This window comes from Tympanuchus pallidicinctus, unplaced genomic scaffold, assembly GCF_026119805.1.
Source record: "Tympanuchus pallidicinctus isolate F22 unplaced genomic scaffold, pur_lepc_1.0 scaffold8, whole genome shotgun sequence".
In the NCBI taxonomy this organism is placed as follows: Eukaryota; Metazoa; Chordata; class Aves; order Galliformes; family Phasianidae; genus Tympanuchus; species Tympanuchus pallidicinctus.
In genome coordinates this window covers 48,594,745-48,607,676 of record NW_026294802.1, presented here as the reverse complement: position 1 = coordinate 48,607,676, position 12,932 = coordinate 48,594,745, and positions in this window count along the sequence as shown.

Sequence of the window (12,932 nt, the reverse complement as noted above, 5' to 3'; positions counted from 1 at the left end):
ACTGCTCTTTCTGCTTATGTTCCTCAACTTTCTGATTGGTAAATTTCAGGTCCCCAAATCCCACTGTTTTTCTTGATTGTCAGCATGGGAAGCTATAAGCACTAAAGACACAGGTGTGGATTTTGGTGAGATCTGTGAAAGGATGCTCAAGAAAGGGTGTGATTTTTAATTGCAAGTCAAGGAAATGCTTGGCATTGAATGCTTGAAGTGCATCTTTGGGCTGAAAACAAGGGAAGTAGAGTGAATTTATGCAAGCTGAAGCTAAAAAGATAATTATTTTTTACCCTCTCTGACTTGAAAACATTGTATAGTTCTAGGGTAAATTTCTTTTGTTGAAATCTGGCAAAAATAAGTAAAGTTTACTGGAAAATCTCATTGCCAAGGAAAGTAATGTTATGATCAGCTCTCCTGAATTAGCGATGAGCAGCCTGTCAAGATTGCTGATGTACAGTCTGGAGACAGGCTTGGCACTATGGAATTAGTTTATCACTTGTCAGTGTGCATCACTGATGGTGTAACTCAAATGCCCCTGCTAGTTCACACCTTTGTGTATCCTTAATAAAAATTCTGTCTGTGTCTTCAAGTAAAATGAACTGCGCTGGAAGACTGTGTAGTCAAAATTGAGATCTCAGAGGTCTTGTCTATCACATGCGTAGACTAAATAGCACAACTATTACAGGGATAAATAGCAAAAATCCTTTCAGACAGCAATGACTGCAATTTGGGTTTGAGTTTGGGTTTGAGGCATAACTGGTTTTCGATCAGTAGCGCACGGTCAAGGAGAAGAGAAGACAGGTAGCTGTCTTCTGACAAGTGGAACATCTCCAGGCTGGGAAGGGTGCACCTTCTGTTCCCTCTGAGCGCTATGGAAGGCTGCAGCAGCTGCCTCTCTCTCACAGTCAAGCACTTTGACGCACTTGAAGCAATGTATTTATGCTACTGGCAGGTTTGTTTAGTTGATGATTCTTGTCCTGATTCCTTTTATTTTTCCAAAGAACTGAAAATAAGTGACGTGTGCGCCTTTAGTATAAATAAGAAATGCATGACTTCTCATGTCAGTTGGAATTAGTGATGCTTTGTGGTGCTCTGAATGATTTAATGAAATACTCATGTGTGTGGACCCACAGCAAGTAAACATCAATTATAAGGAGGAACAAGAAGCTGCATAATTTTGCTCATTTTGGCTTTAGATAGAAAACCTTGAGAATGGAAGACTCATCTTTTAAGTCTGCAGCTCTTGGTATTAAGGGTAGTGTAGCTTAGGAGGGCTGGATCATGGGAACATACATCTTCACTGGATTCTAAGAAGCTGTAGGAGTAAGGTGAAAAACAGCTACAGAAAGAAAATTGCTTACAAAGATGAATCTCTTCTAAACAGCCTGTTTCACTGAATAGAAGTCACAATAATCCAGTACTCCTGGGGAGGGGAGATTGAGTGGCTATACTGTGTGTAGGAAGGAGAAGCTATTACAGCTGGATTACAGTGCAACAACTCTGGCATCCCTGATCTGTTTGCCCCTGGCTTGAGGAATGTAGGAAGCTGACAGCAGGCTTTATTTTAACCTGCTCAACCCTTTCCATTGATATTTCTTTTCAACAGGATGCTGCATGAAAACATGACTGTCTGCATAGGATGCCTCACTGTAATGCATGGTTTACAACTTGGTACTGTGTTCTCTCTAGCTAGATGAACCCCAGATCTGAAGCAGTGTGGCAATATATGCATTTCTTTGGCAAGTTGCTTGGATGAAAACAAGTTTTTAGGGAGCCAGTTACTTGGGTAAACTTTGAAGGCTTTCAGCCTATAGAAATACTTTTGCAGTTTAAGGTAGCGGGCATCTACTCTGGAGAATGCCATGTTTTTGCAGGCTGCTACAGGTGGTGCTGCTAGGTTCTACTCTTTCTTTCATAGCTGTGCTATTTCCTGAGGGCTGGATATAGTGGAAGATGCCCCTTGGTTCCAGTTATGAGAACAGTGTTTCATTTCTGGTAAAATTTCAGGATAGGTAAATCTTCATAGCAGAAGACAGAATGAGTTGAAAACAACTGAAGGAACAGCCTGGGGGTAAAGTGAAAGCAGAGGGGTTTGAAGTCGTCTCCAAGATTTTCTTTGGTTTTTTTTTGTTTGTTTTATTTGTTTTTATAGGTATTGTGCAAACCAGAAATGGATTTGTATTCTTGCACATTGGCTCTTAAAACAGAAGTAGATGAAGCATTAACTAAAGTTTGGAGATGAACATAAATTCTTTAGTTATAAAACTGTTAAATGAATCATGTATCATCTTCAGGAGGTATCACAGATCTTTTCTCTGGGATCTTCTAAACATTTAATTCTTTCAGCTCTGGGATGACTTCTTGTTATAACAAACTTGATGTTTTTATTCTTTTGGGAGTTCCCTCAAGTTGTAAATTAACCGTGCTTAATTTGAGGGTCAAATGGTATTGTGGATTAAAGCAGTTTTAATCTGTCAAGAATGTTTTTGCTTTGCCAGGGCATTTTATTACTGGAAGTTCTTATCTTTTATTTGGAAGTTTTAAAACTGTATCCCTAAATAAACGAGTTAGTTTCAGTGTCCACATAGGCAGTCAACAGTGCAGTCTTTGTGCAGATGCTTAATCTCTGATACCTACTGTGCTTTTGTATTTTTCCTACAGAAATAAGGCTTGGAAAAAAGCTCCTTCTACAATGCTGACAAAATAAACAGATAGTAAAATTTTTTTGGCCAGTTTTTCTTTTTAACTAGCTGGATGATATTGTTTCAGGCTGCTGCTATAGTACCAAGGCAGGATGGGTTGAAAGGATGGGCTGAAGAATGGTTTCAGCGACGCTCAGCCAGTTCTTGTGTGATTTGTGTTGATCTCTTCACAAAGGCTTCCAGTCCTGTTCATTCACTAAAACTCTGTTATTCAGATATAACATTCTGGGGAGACAGTGGGATGGATAACTTGGCTCTGGCAGCAGGCTGATGGGTTCCCAGCCGCAGTGCAATCAGTGGGCCTTAGGAGCAGGGCACCTCAGCTGTGCTTTGTGGGGACTGGTGGAAGGTGTTCTTGAGATATTTTGGGGTAGTGGTGGTAATGTGAACTTCAAATCTTTTCATTGAAAATGAGGTCTGAGCTTTGGTGAGTCAAGTGTGTCTGTCTGTAACTCCCTCCTTCTATTGGTGACTCTTGCTGAAATGCACTGGGTGTGTTAGGTGTCAGTACCATCCCTTTTCCTGTGCTTTTACGGGCATGTGATCTGGTATGCCTCTGAAATAAGCTATGTTTGATGAGAAGGCAGTGCTTGATAATGCTAAAGGAGACAAAATAAGGTGATGCTATTGATCAAAGATCTTGCACAGTTTCAAGGGTAAATGCAAGGAAAAATGCTTTTTTTTTTATCCTAAAGTGAAAAATCCCTGACTTCTGGGAAGAGAGCAGAACTCTTCTCACTGCTGTCTTAACTGAGCACTGAAGGCACCAAGCACTTTTCTTTCTTCGTAGATTTCCAAGGAGCCTTGTCTGACCACACTGCCCTAGCTTTTGAATGGTATCTTATTTCCCCTCTTTCAGAACATTTTTTTAAAACAATTCTACCTCGTTTGGTATGGCAGAGAAGCTAGTTGCCTAAATCACAGCTAACTCAGAAACAAAGCTGATGATTTGGATAGATACAAGCTGTGTGGGCTTCTTGCCAGCTTTATATTTGCTTTTGTCCTTGTTTCAAAACAAAACAAAAAAACCAAACAACTGCAGTTCTGGGAGATACAGGCATGTGAGTGAGTCTCACAAAGGCATGTGCTTCCATATAGCTTTTTAGAGAACTTAATTTTCCAGTCTACCAGCTTCATGCATTATTTCAGGCCATGGCACATTGCTTGCTTTTTGATCAGATGCACAGCATGATAATGGGGGTGGGAGGGGGAGAAGATTTAATAGCTTGTTGCTGGCCCCTGCAGGTTTTTGTAATTGGATGCAAGTGTTTAAAATTGTGTATAGTCCACTGTCAGCTGTCCTTGTCTGGGTCCGTTTTACAGATGTGGCTGTGGGTGCCTGTGTTGGGAGCAGCCTGTGTGGGTTGTTCATGTGCTTGGTACAGCAGAGGTGAGGCTGCTGCTAAGAAATGCTTGGCGCCTTATTGACAGGAGTTCTCACGTTGTTTGGTACTGTGTGAGGAAATGGGAAGGATGAAATATTTTTTTATATTAACGAATTTGAGCACGTGGCTGATTTTAGGCATCTGAGCAGTCATTGAGGATTCAATATAATATGTGACATTGGGGAAAGTGTGGGACTTGAGTAATTTGATGCTGAACCCTTCATGTGTGTTTCCTGTGGGATGTGGGGTCTGCAGCTTGTTGCCTGCATCAGCTTTTTGCTGTTAAAACTATTAAGATGACTTAATAGTTGCAGTATGTTCAGTGCTGTAGTTTTTAAGCCCTACATCAATAGGGGCTAGGTAAGTGATTAGCACAAATGGAACTGAGTAATCCTGTGTTGCCTTTGCGAGGTCAAGCTTGGTGCGAGTCTAGTAGTACAAAGACCAATAGATGTGAGATGGAACAGTCCAGTTCTGCTGGATGGACTGATTAACAGCCTTGGAAGAAAGATCATTCAATACACTGTGGACCCAAAGCTATATCTCTCAGGGAGATGAAAAGGAAGGTGAGATGGATGAGTATATACTGGGAATTGAAAGTAGCAGGAAGGTTCCTAGCAAAGCAAGGTAAGAGTACATTTGGTGGAAGATGCTGGGAAGAGGAAAGAAAAGGAGATCCATTTACCAGAAGCCCATTTTAGCCTTCTGTTGGAGAGGACTGGGTAATGAAGTCTATTCTATATATGAAGAGAAGTTGTGGTGTTGTGGTTTTGTTTCTGTTGTTGTGTGTAGCTTTTTTTTCCCTGTGTCAGAGCTCTGTGAAAGCAGCCTTACCACCAACTCTTTACTTAGGGATTAATTTATCCACACCAGTCCTACAAAAAGTTTCTGTACAGACAGTTCAGAAACTTCGTTGCAGAAGTGCAATTAATCTGCTTCACTTATGTATTCTGCTTTCCTTTACCTTACAAGGCAAACAGACCTAGGCAGCAATAGGAAGAAACATTTTTATGGACAGACGTGCTCTAAAACTGCCATCTACCTTTGAGATGACGGACAAGTTTAAATATCCAAGATGTCTAATGCTGAAGTTATGCACTCGGTAGACCCAGGAGTTGTTTGACCTTGTCTGCTATTCTGTAATGCTTCACTCTTCCTGCAGTGGTCTTACTTGTCCCATGATAACAGATTGTTCCTACTTTTAATAATCTTCGCTGGGCATCTTGCCTGTTCTGCCTGATACGTGCGGACTCTCTGACTCTGCCAGAGGCGTAATTTTCTGTTTCAGGTTTAGCACTGCTCTGCTGAGGCTGCATGGCTTCTGTGTCAGGGCTGGTTGGGCTGGCTTGGAGCACAGCTGGCAGCAAGCTGGCTGGCTGAGGATGAGGACAGAGCCAAAAGCTGCCTGGGATATGAGGGATATTATTTCAAATGCTACTGGAGCTCCCTTCCATTAATTGGATTTAAGTATTTATAGGGGTTAATATACTGAGAACAAGACAAATATTTGTCTTTGTATCATTAGCAGGTCAGTGGCACAGTAGGGAAGACAGATCGATGTTCTTCTCTGTGTTTCTACTCTTTTCCCATCAATGCTAAGCTGCTGTTGACCCTGCTGCCTCCCAGCTAGATGTCTCTGTTCCTCTGGCCCTGACAATAAACAGGGTTTCAGGACGGAATGCAAGCTAATAAGCTTGGTAAGGTCTGCTGTCTTGGGCTCTTCCTCTGTGAACATCACTTGCAAATTGCTGTGTGTTTCTGATGGGCAGCTGAAGGTCCAGTGAAATTATCTCCCCTGCCAACTATTCATTTTAAATTAATTCCAAACTCTTAGTCTTATCTTTGAAGGCTGTGATCTGCCTAAAGTAATGCAGTATGAAACTTTTTATGAAGCTGCAACAGCAGCAGGTGTTTTTTTTTTTTAATAGCAGTTCTACATTACATCCCCATTTACCTAATTGTCCAACCACAACATCAGGTAAGGCACACCTCTTGTGCTAACAGTCCTGGCTATAATTTACCCAGACTTCTATCCCTTCCCTTCCTTACTTCCTCCTTTTTAAGATTAATAATATTTGGATGGTAATTCTAGCCTCAAGGCTTGTGTAAGTTCATTAAACAACTTGCCTTTTGAACTGGAATTAGTAATTTGTTAACACTGTTTTTGTGTCCTGGGTCATGAACCTTCTAGTTAGAGGCCTGTGTATATCTGGGCTGTGCTAATTAAAGCTGCCTGATTAAAGCTGCCTGCCCTGGAGCACGGAAGCAGAGGAATAGGCTCAGAGCACTGTCAAGTTCCTGAGATCTCAGATGCAGAACAGCCCTTAGCTTCTGCACTGGGTGCTGACTGGCATCAGATGAGCCATTGGTATGGGGACATGTCTTTGCTTGTATGGTAATCTTCTGTTCCACAGTGTCATCACTGATAAACCTTCCAGAGTCTTTGTTCTCTTAACAGGAAAGTTGGATATTCTCTATTTTCTTATCTGAAGCCTGTGTTATAAAATCTCCCATCTAGGGGTATGGATTGTGCATCTTCCAGGCCTGTGGGTCTTTGCCAGTTCCTTCAGATGCTGCCTCGCTGACTCCTGATTGCATTTTGTTAGGGCTGGCAGCACAGGATTCTGCTACTATGCATGCTTCTATTTTCTCAGCTTAAGGTCCTTATTCATATGAGTTGTCAGCATGGCACTTGCAGACGCTCAGGTCCTGAATATTTGAAAGTATCTGGTTTGTGACAAGTACAGAATTTCTGGACAAAATAGGGACCCTTTAAGAAGAGAATGATGTCCTTTGGGAGTGTTGCTCAGGTATGAAGGAGTGGGTACTTAAGCAAGTTAGCTTTTGCAGCTCTTGATGAGGTGTTTATTAGAGCTGTACAAATTATTTAATGTTTCTATGGTTTGATTCTAAACTAAAAAATAATTTGCAATTAAAATGTTTTTGATAAACATCTCAGGCTTTTAAGAAATACTTCTGGTTTTACTTACCCTCTAAATTTTAAGCCACCTGACTTCAGTTCTCTACCTTGTGTGGCTTCAGCTCTCATGCCTGGAGTAGTACTTCTTGAAAGAAGAAGTTTGCCATGCATTTTGGCATTTATCTACAAGTGCTTCTGGTTGGCATGGGCTGCTTTACTTTTTGTGCAGGGCAAAAATAGTCCTGAATTGTTATCACCAGCAAAATCTGCTACTCAAAACAAAGAAGCATGATATGCCCTATATGGTACAAGTCTTGGCAGTAGCTTACTTTGATCAAATACAAATCAGTCAAGTTTTTCCCCTTTCTCAGCATCTCTTTTGGCAGAGCCTCCATCTGTGGTTAGGTCTGGAGAGCCTGGTGGCTGTCTGAAGCTGAAAAGAATGCCCACTGGTGGGATGTGGTGAATAGCTCCATTCATAAGTCATCTTGCCCTCCCCCTTCCTTCCTCCAGTAATGCAGCTGAGGTCTCCAGGATACTTCTGCGACCTTGGGCATAACACACTGAGCAGCGTGGAGAGGAGTGCGGTACAGCTTGTCCTGAGGAACAGGAGCAGCACGTAGCTCCTGCTTATAGAACACATCAGAAAAGCAGCTCATACTTCATTTCCTTCTTCAGTGTAACCTTACTACTAGTCACCTTCTCCAAGGCCCAATTTCTTCTTTTCTGCAATCTGGCTCAGTTCTGCTTCCTATAGCAGCCTTTGTGGAGGGGGAAATGGCACTGCCTTGCTTGCACATAGAGCCAGTCTTGTGGGTTGCTGAGCCAAGTGCCTGCTGCGTGTCTCTTGTGCTGTTGGGGCACAAGATTCTGGGCTTGGGAAAAGGTTTCCTTAAGGATTTTGAAAGCTTTTTTGAAATTTTCTGCTGCTATGAAGCTTGATTGCTGGAAGAACTTGGTGAAGCACAGAGCTGCTCTGCTTGTTCTTGTTTATTTTCCCAGCAGAAAAGAAAATGTGGAAGTAGGAGGGAAAGCAAACAGGAGGCGGGAGGGAAGGGATATGCAAGAAAGAAACATAAAAACTAGAAATACTGAAGAGGTAAAAATGGAAGTGAAACTTCCTGAAATTTAACTTTTATAGAATTTTGTCCTGGAGAAACATGGAGAGAGAAAACTCCTGGAGAGAATGATTTTCATGGCTGGTGCAACAGCGTTGCCTGACAGTGATGGAGTTCTTGTCCAGTCAGTTGCTTCTCTCCATTCACACTGTTCTCCTGTGCCCTTGTCCTGATCCACCAAACTATTAGGAAGAAATTTGACATCCAGCTACAGCCAGGCTTTTAGATCTTTCCACTTCCAGAAGTGCATCATCTTTGCTTTACCAGTAATTCTGGGTATGTGGCTGAGCGGCTGTTTGGTGCTGAGCTGCCTGCAGGGTAAAACCCCAACATGTGATGTGCCATGAGGGTGATCCCTTAGAGATAGGGTCAAGCTCAAAGCGTGTTTGAAGTATGGACTGGCGTGCCTGGCAGTAGATATTCCTGAAGAATGCTGAGATGTGAGGAAGTGGCTCAATACAACATACCAGCTGAATTACAGTTCTCCTTTAAGGCTGTCGCATTTATTTCTTAAAGTAGCAGGCTGAAGGCAAAACACACAATGTTGAGGACTGAACTTGCTGGTTATAACCTTCCTGTCACATTTATGCAGTTTGCAGTGCTTTGTGCTGTCTTCATGAGGAATTAGGAACAGGTATTCCTTAATTCAGGGCATTGCATGGTCTGGGATGAACTGAAGCTGTGAGAGGATCTTCAGGGTAAAAATAAATGAAAATAAACTGAGAATTTTTCAGGCTATATTTTAAATTATAGCAAGACATGATGTCAGCTTTAGATCTACCTCAATACTCCTTTCCTTTCAGGCTAAGAGGTGTCCTGTAACAAAAGCTTGGGTTGTTTTCTTTTTCCTGCTTCCCTGAATGAGCTGCTCTCCTGTTTCTTTGGGTTACATATGCTTTCAGATACAGTTCCAGTCAAATGACAGCATGTTTGCTGGAAAAAGTGAGCTGAAGAGATGATGGGTGACTGGAGACTTTTTTTTCTTGTCTGGAGTTCTGAGCTCACAGCTAGAAAAGCAGTCATGGCACTTAAAGTGCACATTTCTCCTACACAGCTCGCTATTTAATTCTGCAGGAACACGTTGAGACCAGCTTAGGGAAGAGGATGGGATTTACCATTTTGTGAGCAAAACTTTTCAAAGGGAGGTGAAGAATAAAGACTGTTTTCCTCTGCCTGGCTCAAAGGTTTATTTCTTTGGCAGTCTGGAAGAACGTCTGTCCCTCCCATCTCTCCAGTCAATTGCACCATAAACCCCTCCTAGCACTTGGCTGCCCTGAGCAGCTCCTTTCTGCAGAACAGAGGGCCAGTTAAATGGGGAAGTTAAATGCAGTTAAATGCTTTGTTCTAATGTATGATCACTGTGTATGCTTACAGAACATTTCTTAAATAACCTCATTTATCTGGTCCATGGGAGACGTTCTTCCTATTCCTTCAGGTCTCTGGATGAAGATGCTCTTCTGGTGGAAGCAGTCCAGTCTTTACTTAACACTTTTCATTCCTTCAAAACTGTTGGTTGTCCCCAGCACTAGGAAAAGCACTTCCTTTCTAATAATACAATATTTCCAGCCTGTGAAGCCAGACGTAACTGACCAGCTTTTGTCTGCACTGGCTGCTGGAAGACCTGCATGATGCCTGGCCCCAGCAGCCTGCTCAGACGTGGCAGTCTGGGTGCTCATGGCTGTTCTCTGGCAGTTTGGGATCATCCTGTTGGAGTTCAAGCAGCAGGAGAATCGGCACTGCTCTCAGTTGTCCCTTCTGCCTGTCATTCCTACCAAGGAAGCTGTTGCCATTTGCCTGGGGATACCTCTGTTAACAAAAGCTGCTGTACTTTAAGGATGCATTCAGATGCTTTTTTCTTTCGTAGCATCATGTGGGATGGTAACTGTGAAGCGAGGCAGTTGCAGTTTGGGAGAACTGACTTATTAGACTTGCATCCTAGCCAAGATGTTCTAAACTGCTGAGGTTTTTTTATTAGAATGCTTCTTAGTACTAGGGCTGAACAGTGCTGCAGTAAATCAGAACCTGAAGAAATCATCAAACTGGCTCTTGAAGGAAGAGTATTCATGTGTTTAGGGCCAACATTTTTAAAGGTGACAAGGGTGGTAATAAAAATTGTCACACTCTGATACTTGTATGAGAGTTCGGGTAAGTGGTTATCTAGGAGACAACCAATAAACATCTGGCTACTCTCATATCCAGAGGGGTTGTTTCTTGTTATGGTTGGCAAATGGTATGTGGCTTTTACTCTGCAAAATGCTTGAGCAGTAAACATCTTATCTGTAGTGAGACCTTGATAAAAATGATTGTTATCTTTGTTTACCTGACTTTGCTCCCTCCCCTGATGGATTGCACTCCAAGTTGCATAGGGATGCCTGAGCCTTAAGCCTGGTGCTGCAGATTGCTGCTGAACATGAATGCCAGTGGCAGGAAGACTGGCTTGCCTGAGGGGAAGAACGTGTGCTGTATGCCAAATGTCAAAGCAGGACAATCTACTGCATTGCCTTCAGGCATCATTTTTGACCACATGAGTTGTGTGCAGGTTGTTTCTCTCTTTTGGCTTTCAGAAGAAGTGGGGTCTGATAACCTAACTCTCTGAGTAGGCACAGTGGCACTCTCAGTTACCTTTGTTCCTTTTGATTTTACTTCATAGGAGTTGATTGACTGTTTCTGCTGATTAGATTTCACTGACCAGTGTACAGCTGGAAGTGAAATGCAGGAATCCCGATGGTGGCAGAGCTTGGAAGTTACACAGTCCTAAAACTGGAGAAGCAGAAAAGTTGGGATGATTGAAGTAACTGTGGGCTGGAGGTTAACTGCTCTGTGGGCAAGCTTTAAGGCACAGCTTGGTGAGCAGGAGCCTTGGGCTTGGATGAGCGGACATGTCGAAGCTGGCAGAAGCACTTGGGTACTGTTAAAAGAAATGTTGTTCTTGTAAATAAAGTGGAAGCTTCAAAAGTTGAAAGTCACTGAAGAAACAAACCTTGGCTCCAGAGGGACAGAGACTATGCGAGGGTGTCTTTGTTCACTTCCAATTTGTTTTCACTTGAGCTGCTGTTTCATCAATACTATCCTCGAAACCTTGGCCATTACCCAATGAGGGAAGCTAGAAGTGATGGAGTGCCTTTCCAAAAAGCATTGAAACAAAATGACTGGTAGCCTTGTAAGGTAGGAGGCTTCTAAAAGCAAGTTTCAGGTGTGGCTGAACTGCTGCTTGTCAGGGCCTTTTTCTGGATGGTTTTCTAAGCCTGCTTTGAGAAACCTTAAGTCCTGTATGGTGTAGTCAGCTTTATGCATGTCATGGCAATAGCCATATTTATTACCTGTTATAAATCTGAGTGGTGGTTGTTCCTCCTGGAGCTGCAGTAGGAGCATAGAGATAAATGATTTCATTGCCACAAATCCTTGCTGTATACCTAGTCTTCCTTTTTTTGTGTGGGGGGGAAGGAAATAATGATCTGCATTACAGGATTTTTCCATGCACAGAGCTGTTCTTCAGCCCTGCTCTCTTCTCACAAATCTGTGCACTAGCTCTAATTTGGCTTAGTACATCTGGGAGTAAAGTACCTGATCCTTGAATCAGTCAGAAGTCCTTAAGCCCCTCTTAGTTATTCTGGGGAATGTGATGTATTTGACACTCTTAACTCTTTAACCATGTCCGCATAGCTTGAGCCTGTCTGCTTGTTCTGTAGGAGCAGGTTTGGGTCACTCACTGATCAAGGCTGGCATCCTGTTGTGTCCTGTATGCAGAATCTCACGTTGGACTTCAGTTGTGGCTGAACCGTATCTCTGTTGCTTAGAGACAGTTTTTCTGAGCACACTTAAAACAGCAGGTTCTGTAGGAGTTCAGAGTGTCTTCAGATGAGAACTCGATCTTGTCTTTGCTTTGGTGATTTAACCTCTCAATTGGCTGCCTCTGAATAGGGGAAGCTTTAAAATCTACCTTAGCTCTGCAGATGGCCAAGTGCTTTTTTTTTCCTTCTCTGACAGAGACATCTATTGTTGTTTCCATCTTGCTTAAAGGTTTCTGGTCTGAAAGTGGGGTACTGTCTGTGTCAAAGATTGACTCAAGTCTTGCTGCCAGTGAGATTGACTGGAAGTGCAGTCACCCACACTTTGAATGCTTGGCCAAAGTTTTGATATTTTCTGGACATATTTATTCTTTGAATAGTAACTTCTGTTGTATTGTTACCTCCATGTTAATTTCTCCTGTGGTCTAGGCATAAAACACTTTTTTTCTTCCAAACTTAGGATTTGTCAGCTGGAATGAAGGGAGATGCTTTTATATATGACTAGATGTCATGACTTTTTTCCATATGACAGCAGTACTCCAAATCTAAAAGCATGTCTCCATATGCCAAATGAGGTCTCTGTGCTTATCAGTAATAAAAGGTATGCTTATAGCTTGGTCTAATATAGAAGTATATAGTTTAGTGTTCTGGAATCAGTTGGGTTTTGACATGATTAAGCTGTAAGCTTACACACAAGAGCACACTAACCGCTGTTATCTTGTGCAGCTATGATTGCTAGAATCTGAGCTTATGCATTCCAAGCAAGCTTAATGCCTGCAGCTGTGCTTCACTAAGCAATGCATATTTAGGCCACCAAGGGTATCCCTTGTCTCTAAGCAAAAAGCTGTTCATTCTAATAGCAGGTACAGCACAGGTGTCAATGGTACTACTCTGAGGTGGAGAAGTTGTGGTTTTGGGAAGAGAAATCACATCTCACTGCCCACTTTGAGCGAATGAATAAGCAGTGTCTTTTTCTATGGGCTCAGTGTCATGGGACGAAAGGAATTAAACAAGGGGCTGATCAA